Source organism: Brienomyrus brachyistius, unplaced genomic scaffold, assembly GCF_023856365.1.
Source record: "Brienomyrus brachyistius isolate T26 unplaced genomic scaffold, BBRACH_0.4 scaffold65, whole genome shotgun sequence".
NCBI lineage: Eukaryota > Metazoa > Chordata > Actinopteri > Osteoglossiformes > Mormyridae > Brienomyrus > Brienomyrus brachyistius.
Genome location: NW_026042340.1, coordinates 635651 through 655311, shown reverse-complemented (window position 1 = coordinate 655311; position 19661 = coordinate 635651). Strand labels below are relative to the sequence as shown.

Below are 19661 nucleotides of genomic sequence, written 5' to 3'. Positions count from 1 at the left end.
TTGTAGATGTGATCCGTGTGCCTGGTGCGTGTTAACACTCTGCCAGCGGCATTCTGGGCCGGTATAGATGTGATCCCGGTGCCTGGTGAGTGTTAACACTCCGCCAGCGGCATTCTGGGCCCGTTGTAGATGTGATCGCTGTGCCTTGTGCGTGTTAACACTCCGCCAGCGGCATTCTGGGCCCGTTGTAGATGTGTTCCCTGTGCCTGGTGCGTGTTAACACTCTGCCAGCGGCATTCTGGGCCCGTTGTAGATGTGATCGCTGTGCCTTGTGCGTGTTAACACTCCGCCAGCGGCATTCTGGGCCCGTTGTAGATGTGATCGCTGTGCCTTGTGCGTGTTAACACTCCGCCAGCGGCATTCTGGGCCCGTTGTAGATGTGTTCCCTGTGCCTGGTGCGTGTTAACACTCTGCCAGCGGCATTCTGGGCCCGTTGTAGATGAGATCGCTGTGCCTTGTGCGTGTTAACACTCCGCCAGCGGCATTCTGCGCCCGTTGTAGATGTGATCCCTGTGCCTGGTGCGTGTTAACACTCCGCCAGCGGCATTCTGGGTGCGTTGTAGATGTGATCCGTGTGCCTGGTGCGTGTTAACAATCCGCCTGCGGCATTCTGGGCCAGGTGTTGATGTGATCCCTGTGCCTGGTGGGTGTTAACACTCCGCCAGCGGCATTCTGGGCCCGTTGTAGATGTGATCCTTGTGCCTGGTGCGTGTTAACACTCCGCCAGCGGCATTCTGGGCCCGTTGTAGATGTGATCCCTGTGTCTGGTGCGTGTTAACACTCCCCCAGCGGCATTCTGGGCCCGTTGTAGATGTGATCCCTGTGCCTGGTGGGTGTTAACACTCCGCCAGCGGCATTCTGGGCCCGTTGTAGATGTGATCCCTGTGCCTGGTGGGTGTTAACACTCCGCCAGTGGTATTCTGGGTCCGGTGTAGATGTGATCCCTGTGCCTGGTCCGTGTTAACACTCCGCCTGCGGCATTCTGGGCCAGGTGTTGATGTGATCCCTGTGCCTGGTGGGTGTTAACACTCCGCCAGCGGCATTCTGGGCCCGTTGTAGATGTGATCCGTGTGCCTGGTGCGTGTTAACACTCCGCCAGCGGCATTCTGGGCCCGTTGTAGATGTGATCCGTGTGCCTGGTGCGTGTTAACACTCTGCCAGCGGCATTCTGCGCCCGTTGAAGATGTGATCCCTGTGCCTGGTGCGTGTTAACACTCCGCCAGCGGCATTCTGGGTGCGTTGTAGATGTGATCCGTGTGCCTGGTGCGTGTTAACAATCCGCCTGCGGCATTCTGGGCCAGGTGTTGATGTGATCCCGGTGCCTGGTGGGTGTTAACACTCCGCCAGCGGCATTCTGGGCCCGTTGTAGATGTGATCCTTGTGCCTGGTGCGTGTTAACACTCCGCCAGCGGCATTCTGGGCCCGTTGTAGATGTGATCCCTGTGTCTGGTGCGTGTTAACACTCCCCCAGCGGCATTCTGGGCCCGTTGTAGATGTGATCCCTGTGCCTGGTGGGTGTTAACACTCCGCCAGCGGCATTCTGGGCCCGTTGTAGATGTGATCCCTGTGCCTGGTGGGTGTTAACACTCCGCCAGTGGTATTCTGGGTCCGGTGTAGATGTGATCCCTGTGCCTGGTCCGTGTTAACACTCCGCCTGCGGCATTCTGGGCCAGGTGTTGATGTGATCCCTGTGCCTGGTGGGTGTTAACACTCCGCCAGCGGCATTCTGGGCCCGTTGTAGATGTGATCCGTGTGCCTGGTGCGTGTTAACACTCCGCCAGCGGCATTCTGGGCCCGTTGTAGATGTGATCCGTGTGCCTGGTGCGTGTTAACACTCTGCCAGCGGCATTCTGGGCCGGTATAGATGTGATCCCGGTGCCTGGTGAGTGTTAACACTCCGCCAGCGGCATTCTGGGCCCGTTGTAGATGTGATCGCTGTGCCTTGTGCGTGTTAACACTCCGCCAGCGGCATTCTGGGCCCGTTGTAGATGTGTTCCCTGTGCCTGGTGCGTGTTAACACTCTGCCAGCGGCATTCTGGGCCCGTTGTAGATGTGATCGCTGTGCCTTGTGCGTGTTAACACTCCGCCAGCGGCATTCTGGGCCCGTTGTAGATGTGATCGCTGTGCCTTGTGCGTGTTAACACTCCGCCAGCGGCATTCTGGGCCCGTTGTAGATGTGTTCCCTGTGCCTGGTGCGTGTTAACACTCTGCCAGCGGCATTCTGGGCCCGTTGTAGATGTGATCGCTGTGCCTTGTGCGTGTTAACACTCCGCCAGCGGCATTCTGGGCCCGTTGTAGATGTGATCCCTGTGCCTGGTGCGTGTTAACACTCCGCCAGCGGCATTCTGGGCGCGTTGTAGATGTGATCCGTGTGCCTGGTGCGTGTTAACAATCCGCCTGCGGCATTCTGGGCCAGGTGTTGATGTGATCCCTGTGCCTGGTGGGTGTTAACACTCCGCCAGCGGCATTCTGGGCCCGTTGTAGATGTGATCCTTGTGTCTGGTGCGTGTTAACACTCCGCCAGCGGCATTCTGGGCCCGTTGTAGATGTGATCCCTGTGTCTGGTGCGTGTTAACACTCCCCCAGCGGCATTCTGGGCCCGTTGTAGATGTGATCCCTGTGCCTGGTGGGTGTTAACACTCCGCCAGTGGTATTCTGGGTCCGGAGTAGATGTGATCCCTGTGCCTGGTCCGTGTTAACACTCCGCCTGCGGCATTCTGGGCCAGGTGTTGATGTGATCCCTGTGCCTGGTGCGTGTTAACACTCTGCCAGCGGCATTCTGGGCCCGTTGTAGATGTGATCGCTGTGCCTTGTGCGTGTTAACACTCCGCCAGCGGCATTCTGAGCCCGTTGTAGATGTGATCCCTGTGCCTGGTGCGTGTTAACACTCTGCCAGCGGCATTCTGGGCCCGTTGTAGATGTGATCGCTGTGCCTTGTGCGTGTTAACACTCCGCCAGCGGCATTCTGGGCCCGTTGTAGATGTGATCCCTGTGCCTGGTGCGTGTTAACACTCCGCCAGCGGCATTCTGGGCGCGTTGTAGATGTGATCCGTGTGCCTGGTGCGTGTTAACAATCCGCCTGCGGCATTCTGGGCCAGGTGTTGATGTGATCCCTGTGCCTGGTGGGTGTTAACACTCCGCCAGCGGCATTCTGGGCCCGTTGTAGATGTGATCCTTGTGTCTGGTGCGTGTTAACACTCCGCCAGCGGCATTCTGGGCCCGTTGTAGATGTGATCCCTGTGTCTGGTGCGTGTTAACACTCCCCCAGCGGCATTCTGGGCCCGTTGTAGATGTGATCCCTGTGCCTGGTGGGTGTTAACACTCCGCCAGTGGCATTCTGGGCCGGTGTAGATGTGATCCTTGTGCCTGGTGCGTGTTAACACTCAGCCAGCGGCATTCTGGGCCCGTTATAGATGTGATCCTTGTGCCTTGTGCGTGTTAACACTCAGCCAGCGGCATTCTGGGCCCGGTGTAGATGTGATCCCTGTGACTGGTGCGTGTTAAGACTCCGCCAGCGGCACTCTGGGCCCGTTGTAGATGTGATCCCTGTTCCTGGTGCGTGTTAACACTCTGCCAGCGGCATTCTGGGCCGGTGTAGATGTGATCCTTGTGCCTGGTGCGTGTTAACACTCAGCCAGCGGCATTCTGGGCCCGGTGTTGATGTGATCCCTGTGCCTGGTGCGTGTTAACACTCCGCCAGCGGCATTCTGGGCGCGTTGTAGATGTGATCCCTGTGACTGGTGCGTGTTAATAGTCTGCCAGCGGCATTCTGGGCGCGTTGTAGATGTGATCCCTGTGACTGGTGCGTGTTAACACTCCGCCAGCGGCATTCTGGGCGCGTTGTAGATGTGATCCCTGTGACTGGTGCGTGTTAATAGTCTGCCAGCGGCATTCTGGTCCAGTGTAGATGTGATCTCTGTGCCTGGTGCGTGTTATCACTCCGCTAGCGACATTCTGGGCCCGTTGGAGATGTGATCCCTGTGCCTGGTGCGTGTTAACACTCCGCCAGTGGTATTCTGGGCCGGTGTAGATGTGATCCCTGTGCCTGGTCCGTGTTAACACTCAGCCACCGGAATTCTGGGCCCGTTATAGATGTGATCCCTGTGCCTGGTCCGTGTTAACACCCCGCCACCGGAATTCTGGGCCCGTTGTATATGTGATCCCTGTGCCTGGTGCGTGTTAACACTCCGCCAGCGGCATTCTGGGCCCGGTGTTGATGTGATCCCTGTGCCTGGTGCGTGTTAATACTCCGCCAGCTGCATTCTGGGCCCGTTGTAGATGTGTTCCCTGTGCCTGGTGCGTGTTAACACTCCGCCAGTGGCATTCTGGGCCCGGTGTAGATGTGATCCCTGTGCCTGGTGCGTGTTAATACTCCGCCAGCGGCATTCTGGGCCCGTTGTAGATGTGATCCCTGTGCCTGGTGCGTGTTAACACTCCGGCAGCGGCATTCTGGGCCCGTTGTAGATGTGATCCCTGTGCCTGGTGCGTGTTAACACTCCGCCAGTGGCATTCTGGGCCCGGTGTAGATGTGATCCCTGTGCCTGTTGCGTGTTAACACCCCGTCAGCGGCATTCTGGGCCCATTGTACATGTGATCCCTGTGACTGGTGAGTGTTAACACTCCGCCAGTGGCATTCTGGGTGTAGGTGTACATGTGAAATAGATTTCTTATGCAGACTAGACAAGAGGGTATTACAGTACTACATTCTACTAGAAACAAAAGTAAGTATTATTTCACCACAGCCAGGTCCTACAGATGTGTTGGTGACAGTGCTGACCACTGCACCCCCATGCTGCCCCTCTGTCTCATTATTATTATTAGTATTAATAAGAACAATAATGAAAATATTATTATTGTTAATACTACTTCTACTACTACTACAAACAGCTGTTTCACTATTGGAGTGTCTCAGTTGCCTGACATCCAATTGACCAATCACAGCCCGACTTCTAACTAGCAACATGAACCGATGTTCCTCTGGGCAACATCGTCCTAAACTGAAAAATACAATGCTGTGTCCCACACTGATCCATGATAATATGCAATTTATCCCCCATTTTCACACACACATTTCCTACTCTGCAAAATTTATCATCGGGCAGCCCCCACCTCCCACTTGCCAAGTTTCATATTCAGGGAACCGATGTTAGACCCCAACATGGTTGTGCATTCTGTTCACATCTTAAAAAAAGAACAATAAAATTAATGTAGAGCTGTAACAATTGACCGGTCGTGCTTCTGCAATTCACAGTCAATAGTTACATAGACAAATTTCACAGAGGTGGGCAGCCTTGCGAAGAATATGTGTGTGTCAGTAACGCACTCTGGGCCCATCCCTGCTAGATGTGGTGGTGAAATATACAGCAGATTATCGATGCTGCATCGCTGGCTGTCGGAATGGTGCCCGATAAATGGTGTGGGTTATATAGATAATTGGCAAATGTTTGGGAGTAGGCCTGGGCTTTTGAAGAGGGACGGTATTCACCCCTCGCGGGCTGGTGCCGATCTCCTGTCCAAAAGCATAGCTCATAGTCTCCAGGCAAATCGCTGACTAGTCAGAGCCAAGTCCAGGCGGCAGGAAAACCGGCATAACCGACGCCTGCTAGTCGCTTAGTCGTCACCTAGGGTTCATGTTACTGGGACTGTGTCTGTTCCCCACACTTTCAATGGTGGAGGTCTATTCCACCGTAGTGTATGTCGTAATAACTTAATAATAATTAAATTAAACCAGATCCGTTATTAGATAACAGGTGTAATGCAAGGCTAAAACTTGGCATTTTGAATGTAAGATCACTGGCTCCTAAGGTGCTGCTGTTAAAGTGATCCTTTAACAACAATGTTTGATGCTATCCTAGACTCTGTAGGTCTATGTCAGAATGCATTCGGCCTACTCATGCCTGTAACCACACCCTGGGTTTGATTCTTAGCCATGGTGTCCTGCTGGAACACATATCTATTATACCTCAGAATCCTCTGCTTTCAGATCATTACTTGTTAACGTTCGATATACAGTATAGCCTCCCTTCGGCCCCAGCTCCAACGTACAGTATCAGACGTTCCATTGCCTCATTAACTACAACAATGTTTCTCAACCTACTTCTACAGTCCTTCAACCTTACATCTGAAGCCTCGTGTGAGCACCTAGATCTTGTAGCTCAACTTAAGGAGATAAAGCATAGAGATATGAAACCTGCCCCCTGGTACTGATCACACACGTGAACTTAACAGGCTTCACACAAGCAAAAGCGCAAATGGCGCTTAACTAAACTAAAAGTTTTCAGATCTGCCTGGAAAGAGGGTCTCTCTAAGTACAAACAAGCACTAGTGACTGTGAGATCTGTGTATCTCTCCAGACTTATTGAAGAGACCAAAAATAAATTCCTATTCGAATCTGTGTCTAGGTTAACACAGAATTCTTCAGCGTTAAACTCGCAGGTCTCACAAGCTTCTAAGAGTGATGACTTTATTACATTTTTAATGGTAAAATAATTATGATTAGACAGACCATCCAGTGCACGTCTGTAGCTACATCAGCTGCCAGCCTCCTGCTAGTCCTATGCATACTGATAATGTGACCTTTGAATCTTTCTTTCCTATAAACCAAATGGAACTTTTGAGCTTATCTGTTAAAGTAGCATAGCAATGCACAACAATGTTTTTGAAAAGTTTTGCTTCCTGAAAAGTTTTTGCTGATTGTGACATTTACGTGGTGGGTTTGCACAAATATAGTTTTGGTTCTGCTGCATCACGAGAAATAGACAGTTAACTGTTCACCGACAATAACGCATTTAATTATGTTTATGATTCTCATACGCTATTAAGTTCAACATAATTAGAAGTGTTTTGTTCTTGATTTTCGTTTATATTCAATATCAGCTGCATCACACTGCAGTGTCCAACAGTAATTTGATCATTTAATTCTGACTGTGTTATGAGATGTGGATCACCTGATGAGGGAGGGGGGGTAAGGAGCATGCACTGATTACAGTGCGTAAGCAGCATGCACTGATTACAGTGCGTTATCACACCCATCACATGACAAACCACCTCAGGGATGAGAAGCTGAAGGCAGCCATGGGGCGGGTGATACCTCAGCAGCACACTAATCCAAATGCACCAGTGTGAGGTTTTTCCCAGTGGCTGGAGCGCCAATCCTGCCACCAACCCCCAAGTTATTCCCTATAAGTCGGAGGACCTCCTTGCAGGGCCTTGTAGATTAAAATCATATCCAGGGTGAAACAATCGCAGGTTAAGGGGCCTTGATCAAGGGCCCAACAAAGTACAATCAGTCAGGGCATTCCGGGGATTTGAATCCACAACCTTCTGATTACTGGTACAGAACCGTAGCCTCAGAGCCACCACTCTTATGAGCACAGTTTAAAATCCGGATCATTGTCACTGCCAGTTCCCTGCATTGCAGCTTCTTCCTCTGCCTCGTCTAAGCTCCATTCCTCTGGTGGTTTCGGGATTGGAGGACTGTGGTCATGTGGCACGTGTCTCATTGCTGAAGGCACATTAGGGTATTCAACTGACTACTTGTTTTTAGCAGAGAAACCAGACACATTATTCAAAGAGAAGTAACAGTCCGTCACATGGTCCTTTTGTTCTCGCCATGTCATCGGGACAGCAAACGACATTGTCTTCTGAGTGCCTCTGAGGCAAGGTCTCACACAGACAGCACATGTCACACAACAATGTGAGGCCCCCATTACTTGTCTTGATCACTGATTTTACAGCTGGACAGATGATATGCTTTCTTCACAAGAGCAGCCATTGAGCATCTCTGAGGCGTAAGTGTATATTCATAACAAATATAGCAGAATGTATTGCGGCTGTTAAGACATTGATGAGACATATCGACCGACACTAATCATACTGCAAATGTCTATAGCATCTACCTTACTTGTTACATTGACGCTGGGGCAGTGCAATGTTCTGAAACAATACATACACACTATCAGGTCTATATTAACCCAAAGAGGACTTCTATAGCCTGCTGAGGCAGTGCAATGTTCTGAAACAATACATACACACTATCAGGTCTATATTAACCCAAAGAGGACTTCTATAGCCTGCTGAGGCAGTGCAATGTTCTGAAACAATACATCCACACTATCAGGTCTATATTAACCCAAAGAGGACTTCTATAGCCTGCTGAGGCAGTGCAATGTTCTGAAACAATACATCCACACTATCAGGTCTATATTAACCCAAAGAGGACTTCTATAGCCTGCTGAGGCAGTGCAATGTTCTGAAACAATACATACACACTATCAGGTCTATATTAACCCAAAGAGGACTTCTATAGCCTGCTGAGGCAGTGCAATGTTCTGAAACAATACATACACACTATCAGGTCTATATTAACCCAAAGAGGACTTCTATAGCCTGCTGAGGCAGTGCAATGTTCTGAAACAATACATCCACACTATCAGGTCTATATTAACCCAAAGAGGACTTCTATAGCCTGCTGAGGCAGTGCAATGTTCTGAAACAATACATCCACACTATCAGGTCTATATTAACCCAAAGAGGACTTCTATAGCCTGCTGAGGCAGTGCAATGTTCTGAAACAATACATACACACTATCAGGTCTATATTAACCCAAAGAGGACGTCTATAGCCTGCTGAGGCAGTGCAATGTTCTGAAACAATACATACACACTATCAGGTCTATATTAACCCAAAGAGGACTTCTATAGCCTGCTGAGGCAGTGCAATGTTCTGAAACAATACATACACACTATCAGGTCTATATTAACCCAAAGAGGACTTCTATAGCCTGCTGAGGCAGTGCAATGTTCTGAAACAATACATACACACTATCAGGTCTATATTAACCCAAAGAGGACGTCGATAGCCTGCTGAGGCAGTGCAATGTTCTGAAACAATACATCCACACTATCAGGTCTATATTAACCCAAAGAGGACGTCTATAGCCTGCTGAGGCAGTGCAATGTTCTGAAACAATACATCCACACTATCAGGTCTATATTAACCCAAAGGGGACGTCTATAGCCTGCTGATGCAGTGTCCAGCTGGCTCCGGCCTACCCAGGCATGTCTGGGCTGCAAACTTCCACAGAACAGCTTCCAACCTGGCCTGATTCCATGCCTGGACATTCCCAGACTGTACAAAACACTGTTGATGGGTCTCTTAAAGAAACAAAAAATGTTGGACACAAATACAAGAAAAAACATTACAAAACTGAAGATTTCGATGACACGGTAAGTGATGGGCAAATTTGAATGTGATTTTCGTGATCAACAGCCAAAAAACTATAAGGAACAGCCAAGTGTTCAAGAAGCAAAAACTTTGTTGTGCGATGTAATTTCTTTACGTTAAACACAGAAAAAACAAAAGTACTGTTAACTGGTTACAAGGCTGCTTGAAATAACTTTGACAACCTCAACTTCGGTGGTCTTCCTACCGACCTAACACAGTGGTCAGAGATCTTGGTTGAGATTTATGTTTCAATCCTCACATAAAAAGTATTTAGAGCTGCGTTCTATCATCTACGGAACATAGCCAAGCTTCGGAATGTGGTCTCCTTTCATGATGCAGAAAAACTAATACATGCCTATATAACTTCCAGACCGGGCTACTGTAATGTCGTCCTTTCTGGTTGCCCATCTGGATCCTTACATAAACTTCAGCTGGTACAGAATGCAGCAGCCAGAGTTCTTACAAACACGGAAAAAACTGGTCATATTAGCCCTGTTCTATCCTCCCTTCATTGGATTCCAGTTAAGGCTCAGATTGACTACAAAATACTGCTATTAACTTATAAAACACTGAATGGCCTTGCACCAGAATACCTTAGTACCCTACTGGCCTTATACGACCCTCCACGCTTGCTTCCATCTCAAGGAGCAGGATATCTGTTAGTACCCAGGGTAGAAAGAGCTACGGCAGGCTGCAGAGCTTTCTCCTACAGAGCTCCACAGCTGTGGAATAGTCTTCAACCAGATGTGAGAGGCTCACTCTCAATATTCAAGTCTAGAATAAAAACACACCTCTTTAGTTTAGCGTATAGGGACACTAGTTCTAGCTCTACCTAACTGCTCACTCCCAGTCAGACCTACAGTGTGAGGTGTAGAGCTGGGTGGGGATCGGTGCCATTTGATTTGGATGAACTGAACTGTCAGTCTGTCACTCTAGCTTCACACCCCCTTGTGGAATTGGAATGCTGACATTTCAGGGACCCCCCATGCCTGCGTTCCCACCTGCCTCTCCCTCCTATTTATGCTGCCATAGCCATATCTGCCGGAGCTTACATACTGCACTGACCTATCTGTTAGCACTGCCTCTGGTCTCCCCTACTTTGGCTAATTGCACATTTTATTTCCCCTCCCCATACTGGGCTCTGCTGCCTGGAGACCCCAAATTATCAAGATATCCTGCCTACCCTGCTGCCTGCGACGTCTCCGCTACCTGTAACACCTTTCCGGCCTGCTCGCCCTTCTGCCTGTGACGCCTTATCCTGTATGCCCTCCTGCAGTACTACTGTTTACCCTGCCATCTGAGAACAGCTCCAGCACCTGCCTGCCATCACCTCCCTACCCCCCGCTTTGTGACTGAAATATTAAGACTGGAAAAGTGTGAATTAGGACTTTGCCATCTTGATCATTTGACTTCCTCTGCCAGTTCCTGGAGGATGGGCTCCCCCTGTGAGTCTGGTTAGGGTTAAGGCTTCCTCTGCTGCCCCCTGGAGGATGGCCCCCCCTCTTTGGGTCTGGTTAGGGTTAGGGCTTCCTCTGCTGCCCCCTGGAGGATGGGCTCCCCCTTTGGGTCTGGTTAGGGTTAGGGCTTCCTCTGCCGCCCCCTGGAGGATGGGCTCCCCCTTTGGGTCTGGTTAGGGTTAGGACTTCCTCTGCTGTCCCCTGGAGGATGGGCTCCCCCTTTGGGTCTGGTTAGGGTTAGGACTTCCTCTGCTGTCCCCTGGAGGATGGGCTCCCCCTGTGAGTCTGGTGCCTCCCAAGGTTTCTTCCTTCTAGGGAGCTTTTCCTTGTCACTGTCGCCTCTGACTTGCTCACTGGGGGCTTTAGGTGGGGATGCTGTAAAGCACTTTGAGACAATGTAATGTCGTGAAAACACGCTATACCAGGGGTGCCCAATAGGTCGATCGCAATCTACTGGTCGATCACAAAAGTAGCCTGGTCAGATCGTATGGCATATAAAAATAGAGGATGGATGACACGTTCAGCCACACCAGCTGCTGCCAAACTCCAGCAAGCGGCCGAGTCGCCTGATTAGCCTCCAATTTATTTCTGCTAAACTTAAGAAAGGGTATAAAAATGAATGGGGGAGCTGAACTAAGTAAGAAGCCAAAAACCTACCACTTCCATACGGAATGGGGGGAAGACTGATTTTTTTCCACAATGTCATATTCGAAGTGCGTTTGCCTCATCTGTCGGTGTACCGTCGCTATTCCGAAGAAGGGAAAGGGGGAGCGACATTTTCGGACTGTTCATAAAAACTACGTCATTAACTTCCCTCCGAAAAGCGAGCTGAGAAAGAGAAAGGTGAAGGAACTAAAATCCCAGCTCAATTCAAAAACACTTTATTTGTCCCAAAGGCAAATTAATAATAATAATAATAATAATAATAATAATAATAATAATAATACAGTCAGCCCTTGGATAACGAACATAATCCGTTCCAAATTCTGTACGTTAATCAGAATGTTCGTTAATCAAATTAATTATTCCCATAAGGAATAATGGGAAATGAAATAATCCGTTCCACTTTTATTGGTAAGTAATGCACGAAAGGTTTGTTTAAAAACGAAAAACAATAAAATATAAAACAATTATTTTACTTTGCATAATAGAGTTGACATCAGGGGCTTGCTGGAATGGACAGGAATCCCCTCCCAACACTTCACGGCTAAACCGTTTTTCGCATAAATGAGCGTTGGATGGCGGTCACCGTCTTTGCCCGTAAAGAACAAAATAGAACGAGACCAAGCAGCTCTGCTGGGCCACCATCAGCTAACCCGGCTCTTCGCATAAATCAGCGTTGGCTGGCAGCCTCCCAGTTTCCACGTAAAAAACTAAACGGGAGAAGCACGACCACTGGATAACTTGTTTGGCTAAATGTAATGAATGGAAAGCTTTGTTTAAAAACACAACAGATCAGTAAAATTATGAATTAAGCAATGTATAAAATAAAAACTGCGTAATTTGAAAAAGAAAAATGTAAACAAAACAAAGCGTGGGTATCGTTTATGAGGCTATAGAGTGGAGCGTTCAGTTAGTCCACCCAGGAAGCGCTCGCGGATGGCGCTCAGCCTCTCAGCTAGCCACTGAGTGACTGGCCGACGGTTCGCTAACCGCGTTTGTGTTCGTTGTTCAATATGAGAAAAAATGCTCGTTAAGTTCGTTGTTCGTTAATATAGACTTTCGTTAAGCAAGGGCTGACTGTAATAATAATAATAAAAATAAAAAATAATAATAAAATAATAATAATAATAATAATAATAATAATAATAATAATGGGGGCGGCATGGTGGTGCAGTGGTTAGCACTGTTGCCTCACACCTCTGTGACCCGGGTTCGAGTCTCCGGCTGGGTTACATGTGTGTGGAGTTTGCATGTTCTCCCCATGTCGTCGTGGGGTTTCCTCCGGGTACTCCGGTTTCCCCCCACAGTCCAAAAACATGCTGAGGCTAATTGGAGTTGCTAAATTGCCCGTAGGTGTGCGTGTGTGAGTGAATGGTGTGTGAGTGTGCCCTGCGATGGGCTGGCCCCCCATCCTGGGTTGTTCCCTGCCTCGTGCCCATTGCTTCCGGGATAGGCTCCGGACCCCCCGCGACCCAGTAGGATAAGCAGTTTGGAAAATGGATGAATGGATGGATATACATATTCATTTTATATTTTAAACAATGTTAATCTATTACTGCCAGACTAGATGTGTCGTCACATCCTCAGCCAGGAGCAGCTGTGGCCAGCAGAGGCCGCCAGTGAGCAGCCAGAGACAGCAGTCATACAGAAGCTCCCAGCTCTGGGCTTCATCACATGAACACGCCTGCTGACAATAACACTCACATACCACTTATACACCCTGTGGATAAAGAGCCCTCACTGCTTCTATAGCAGGTTAGGATGCTGTGCCTGTGATCAGAAGGCAGACTGGATGGGACCGGAAACCTCACTTTTTGGTTTGTTACTGCATCACTACCTTCAGTCATTATAAAGTCTGTGGTCCAGATCAGCTACTGCTATAGAAACAGCTGCAGTCGAGATTATCAAAATAATAATATTCATCAGAGATTTCAAACAATATTCATGTATTACTGCCAGACCAGACATGATTTCCCATCCCCACGTCACTTACAGAGCCGTCCTGGAATTCTTGACCACAGGCAGCAGCCTCCAGTGCTCATCACCTGATCCAATGTATTTCTTCAGATCAAATACATCCAGCTCCTCATCTGACATCAGCATCACAAAGGCCAGAGCTGAGTACTGTGCAGGTGAGAGGTCTTCTGCTGAAAGGCTCCCTGAATTCAGGTATCTTTGTACTTCCTCTACTAGAGAACTGTCACCCAGCTCAGTCAAACAGTGGAATAGGTTTATAGTCCTTTCTGGAGATAATTTCTTCTGTATTTTCTTCTTAATGTATTTAGCTGTTTCTGTAATATTATGTGAGCTGGTTCCTGTCTGTCCCAGTAATTTTTGTAACAGAGTCTTACTGGAGTCTGTTGAGAGGCCTAGGAGGAAGCGGAGGTAGAGGTCCAAGTGTCCATTCTTGCTATTTAATGCCTGATCCACTGCAGTCTTCAGCAGGTCAGCTGATCTTTTTGATAGAAACACATACAAAGCAGCGAGATACTCCTGGATGCTCAGATGCACAAAGCAGTACACCTTCTCCTGATACAACCCATATTCCTCTTTAAAGACTTCTGTGCACAATCCAGAGTAAACTGAAGCTTCAGTGACATCAATGTCATTCTCTGTCAGATCTTGCTCATAAAATATGAGATTGCCTTTCTCAAGGTTGTCAAAAGCCAGTTTACCAAGTTTCAAAAGGAATTTCTTGCTGTATTCATTAAGCTTGGTTTCACAGTTTTTCATATACTTATCATTTTTTAAAATAGTCTGAAAGATCAGAAAGTGTGTGTACATTTCAGTCAGAGTCCGTGGAATTTCTCTCCTGTCAGTCTCACTAAAAAGCCTCTTAAGCACAGTGGCTGAAATCCAGCAGAACACAGGTATGTGGCACATGATGAAGAGGCTCCTTGATGATTTCACATGTGTGATAATCCTGCTGGCCAGGCTCTCATCACTGAATCTCCTCCTGAAATACTCCTCCTTCTGAGCATCACTGAACCCTCGTATCTCTGTCACCCGGTGGACACACTTAGGAGGTATCTGATTGGCTGCTGCTGGTCGGGAGGTTATCCAGAGGAGAGCAGATGAAAGTAGATTCCCCTTAATGAGGTTAGTCAACAGCACATCCAGTGACGTTTTCTTTGTTACATCAAACCAGCTCTCATTGTTCTGAAAATCTAGCGGAAGGCGACACTCATCCAGACCATCAAAGATGAACAAGACTTTGTACCTAAACAGCTCAGTGGATTGAAATGATTTCAGTTCTGGGACAAAGCGGTGAAGCAGTTCAATCAGACTGTATTCATCCTTAATCAAATTCAGGACCCGGAAAGGAAGAGCAAATATGAAGTGAACATCCTGGTTTGCTTTTCCTTCTGCCCAGTCGAGAATGAATTTCTGTACAGAGACTGTTTTCCCGATACCTGCCACCCCTTTAGTGAGTACAGTTCTGATAGGTGTCTCACGCTCACATAAGGGTTTAAATATATCATTCCACTTGACTGTAGTATCTTCTGTTCGCCTTTTCTTGGATGCTGTTTCAATCTGCCTCACTTCATGTTCATCATTGACTCCTCCAGTCCCACCTTCAGTTATGTAGAGGTCTGTGTAAATCTCACTGAGAAGTGTTGGCTGTCCTTCCTTAGCTTTCCCTTCAAATACACACTCAAATTGCTTCTTAAGTTTATATTTGATTTCCTGCTGATATTGCAGCATGAGTCCTGAAAAGAAATGAGAGGAAAATGCATTCATTCTCACCGTGATCCTGACCGGTATGACAGGAAGAAGATTTTCCAAAAACACACTTTTTTACACATACAAATCCAGATATTTCACTGTGACAAATGTGAAAGTCAAAGTTTTATCATACATACACATTTTACTGGAACACGACACACAGGGCCGTGCATAAGCCTCAGGCAGCCAAAGGAAATGTTTAAAGCCATTTATCTGGGTAGTAAATGTATATCTGCTCAGAACAAAAAAAAGACAAAACCCCTTTTCAGGTCCCAAGTCTCCTCAGGGGACCACAGCCAGTCCATGTGTTTGTTACTTTTCACCACCAGCTCACTTCATTAATTAATTAAATTAGTTTAAAAACTAATGAGATATTGATCAGTCACATGAAGTGTCAAAACATACATGGGTGTATTGCATGATTTCTGCAAATATTGGGGTAACTTTAGGAAGGTTTTCAAATGGCTAACACACCGTGACATACATGTTACACCAACATGAAGACCATCTAAACATCCTTCTCTCTGGCTGCCTAAGACTTTAGCACAGTGCTGTACATGTACAGAATGTTATGAGGCTCTTACTCTTCTCCAGCATGTCAGCGAGATCATTTTGCTGCATGGTCCTCACATTGTACAGTGTGTTTGGATCATTGTCCTCCTCCAGCTGAGGCTCAGAGCATTCTGGGTAATTCTGATCTAGGTACCTCATACAATTCTTCAGCTCATCCTTGGGGAACGAAAATAAAGTCACAGTTAATTATTGCTACCTGCACTGAACCTTTTCAAAGTTTCACTTGTGAATCATAGTTTTAAATATATTTCCTTTAACATGAAGAATTTCTTATTATACAGCTGTATAAAATATAAGCTAATTCACAGAACAGCTAAGAAAATATATATCAGCAATAGATACAAACCTTCAGTATGGATGATAAACCCGATTTATCATGTACATCTGAACTGCATTCTTCCATTTGGTCTCTGTGAATAAGGCAGAAACATAAAGACCTCAATTCAACTACACAAATGTAACAGAAAGACTGAAAATCTCCCCATTAAACTTGCTGTAACTGCAGATAAAGAATAACCTTGTGGTATATTAGTCTGGAAAGATGTATCTGCCATGTTAGGCTTTATTCACTAGGGCAGCTTCCTAATTTTCTCATGACAGCAGAAGAGAACCAGTGACATCAGGCTCCAGCACACAGAGACACAGCAGGCAGGAAGGAGAGTTTTCTATGCAGCCCTTTGCACCCAGTGACATTTACAGTGATTCACTGGATTAGCAGAGCTAAATACCAGCATTTCATTCAGTCAATAAACTGCTTAATTTTATAAGTCTAAGATGCCAAGGACTGCAGCTAATGTCGTTGTACATATTACAATGACAATAAAGATATTCTTATTCTGATTCTAATTAGCTAGATGGTCTTTTATTGGAAGCTGAATGTTAGTATTGTGACAAACATATTTTGACACTGAGGTATCCAGCCTTGGGTATAAGAGAAGTGATAACAGACGTAAGTGAGATGTAAAATAGTATGGATTTTCTTACCATAGTCAAATGATGGTTGGGTACATTATTGATGGGTGTGTAAAATCTAATTAAGAGCTTTGCTGGAATGGTAACTGTGCAGTGGGATGAGGAGCATCACCGGCTACAAGCAGCCTGGAAACACTGTGGGGGAAGGGAGCAGGTACAGGGCTAATGGGCCGAATCTGTCCTTCAGCACCTACAGGCTAATGGGCCGAATCTGTCCTTCAGCACCTACAGGCTAATGGGCCGAATCTGTCCTTCAGCACCTATAGGGCTAATGGGCCGAATCTGTCCTTCAGCACCTACAGGTTAATGGGGCGAATCTGTCCTTCTGCACCTACAGGCTAATGGGCCGAATCCGTCCTTCAGCGCCTACAGGCTAATGGGCCGGATCTGTCCTTCAGCACCTGCAGGCTAATGGGCCGAAACTGTCGGGGCCCAGCGCCCCCCAGTGTCCATTACCACAGGCCCAACCCAAAACAAGTACAGTATCTGCCGGTGCTATAGCGCCCCCCGGTGTCCATTACCCCAGGCGCAACCCAAGACAAGCACAGTATCTGCGGGTGCTATAGCGACCCCCAGTGTCCATTACCACAGGCGCAACCGAAGACAAGCACAGTACCTGCCGGTGCTATAGCGCCCCCCGGTGTCCATTACCACAGGCGCAGCCCAAGGCAAGCACAGTATCTGCCGGTGCTATAGCGCCCCCCGGTGTCCATTACCCCAGGCGCAACCCAAGACAAGCACAGTATCTGCGGGTGCTATAGCGCCCCCCGGTGTCCATTACCACAGGCCCAACCCAAAACAAGTACAGTATCTGCCGGTGCTATAGCGCCCCCCGGTGTCCATTACCCCAGGCGCAACCCAAGACAAGCACAGTATCTGCGGGTGCTATAGCGACCCCCAGTGTCCATTACCACAGGCGCAACCGAAGACAAGCACAGTACCTGCCGGTGCTATAGCGCCCCCCGGTGTCCATTACCACAGGCGCAGCCCAAGGCAAGCACAGTATCTGCCGGTGCTATAGCGCCCCCCGGTGTCCATTACCACAGGCGCAACCCAAGACAAACACAGTATCTGCCGGTGCTATAGCGCCCCCCGGTGTCCATTACCACAGGCGCAACCCAAGACAAACACAGTATCTGCCGGTGCTATAGCGCCCCCCGGTGTCCATTACCACAGGCGCAGCCCAAGGCAAGCACAGTATCTGCCGGTGCTATAGCGCCCCCCGGTGTCCATTACCACAGGCGCAACCCAAGACAAGCACAGTATCTGCCGGTGCTATAGAGAGATCAGCACAAGTCATTCGTAAGTAAGTAGAGCTTTTTTTCGGTCATCCAAAGTATGTTTTGTTATAAAAACACAACAGATCACAATGAGGGTGAGAGGGGTAATAATTTACACTACACCTGTATACATATATCTGAATGTACATACATATACATATATACATATATATACATATATATATAGTAAAGTGAGCAAGCTATATTGTGCAAATTAAGGCAAGTTCTGCAACAATGCAATACGTGTGTAAAAGTCCAGGTATGCATAGATGTAGACATATAAAAAGCAGTCATTAGGGCTGCACGATTTGGGGAGAATATCTAATCGCGATTTTTCTGACAGACATTGCAATTATGATTTGATCTGCGATTTAGTTTTTTATGTCATGTTTCAGTACAATATTCAGTGTGTAGTAATTTTAAAACACATGACGCGGCATGAGATACCATCAGTATTAACTTTTCTATATTCTAATGCAAGGATGAGAATTTAAAGATGTGTCAAGTTCAATAAATTAATAATGAAAATAATTGTAGCAAATAGAGAAATAGCGATCTTGCAGGTAACGTTGATTACCCCCTAATAACACTAGAACCGCCTTTTCTCAGCCAATGAACAAACAGGAACTACTTCGGTGTACGCAGCCATTTTGTTTGCGCTAATGTGTTTTTAGTGTTAATTACAGCAGCTAGCAACACTCCAAAAGCCGTAATGTTCATAACAGAGTGGCTGTTCTATCCTGAAACCGTAAAGCTGGAATTTTTTAAACGTAGTATGCATTTTATATAATGTTGAATAAATAGAAGTCGTTTATTGGTGATTTCATGTTGGTCGAAGTTTCTGCTTTTTAACAACTGTATACTGTTATTTTCTATACAAATCAATTCAGGTGAAACAAAAACAATGTATGTGTTCAGGGTTGCAAACTCTTTCAGACTCACACGCAAGAAATCTTACGGCAAATCTGTATTCCATTGTGAACTTAAATTTAGCGGCATGAGTTACGGCAGTTTGCAAACCCTACAGACTATTTACAAGGTAATAAAACTTACATGTTACATACATACATACAAGGTAATAAAACATTCATACATACATCTGTACATACACGTAAATGTATGTCCAGAACAGAAAATCTCACTTCATGCAGCTGACCGAGTTGCCAACTCTGCATTTTATTTTAAATGAGAAGTAAAATGCAGTTTTCGACTGGAGTGGCTTATCATTCCTTTGCTTTGTTACTCGGACAAATACAAAACGAATGAATAAACATTATATGCGTCTCTTTATGTATCTTTTTTCGACCGCGTGCCCATACCCAACTGTAATAGCGATTAAAGCGATCTATTCTTTTAATATTTATGTTAAAGCAAAGCTTTTATTTTATCACTGTTGTGGGATTAAGATTAATCTTTGGAAATACTTAAATTAATAAGCACAAAAACATATGACATAAACACGACTGTATTATGGGGTTTACGGCTTTTTGGGGGGTCACCGACTCCGCTGCTGTGAGAATTACTGACTGTCTCATTGTTATTTTGATGGGTTAGCGGTATTCTAATGCTATTGCCTATTAACAACAACAAAAGGTATGATACGCTGAAGTACATCGACGCTGGTGTTTAAAAGGAGCTCGCTTGTTCTATTAATGATAGGACCTTTCTGAAACAAAATCGGACCATAAAATAAGATGGCAATTCACTTATAGCTCAGTAGCGGAATCAGTAATTTTCCGCACCGCAGACGTAAAATTTTCCTTG

General features: G+C 46.9%; 1 protein-coding gene and 1 long non-coding RNA gene across 2 annotated transcripts in view; one reads left to right on the top strand and one right to left on the bottom strand.

Moving 5' to 3' along the window:
* Positions 1–19661, bottom strand: part of LOC125725331 (NACHT, LRR and PYD domains-containing protein 12-like) — a 322258-nt gene that overhangs the window by 83455 nt on the left and 219142 nt on the right. The gene's annotated exons all lie outside the window — the stretch shown is intronic.
* LOC125725361 (uncharacterized) lies at positions 7623–9098 on the top strand. The gene is made up of 3 exons (XR_007387456.1): positions 7623–8593; positions 8673–8751; positions 8989–9098. It is a non-coding gene; the product is annotated as an uncharacterized LOC125725361 (long non-coding RNA).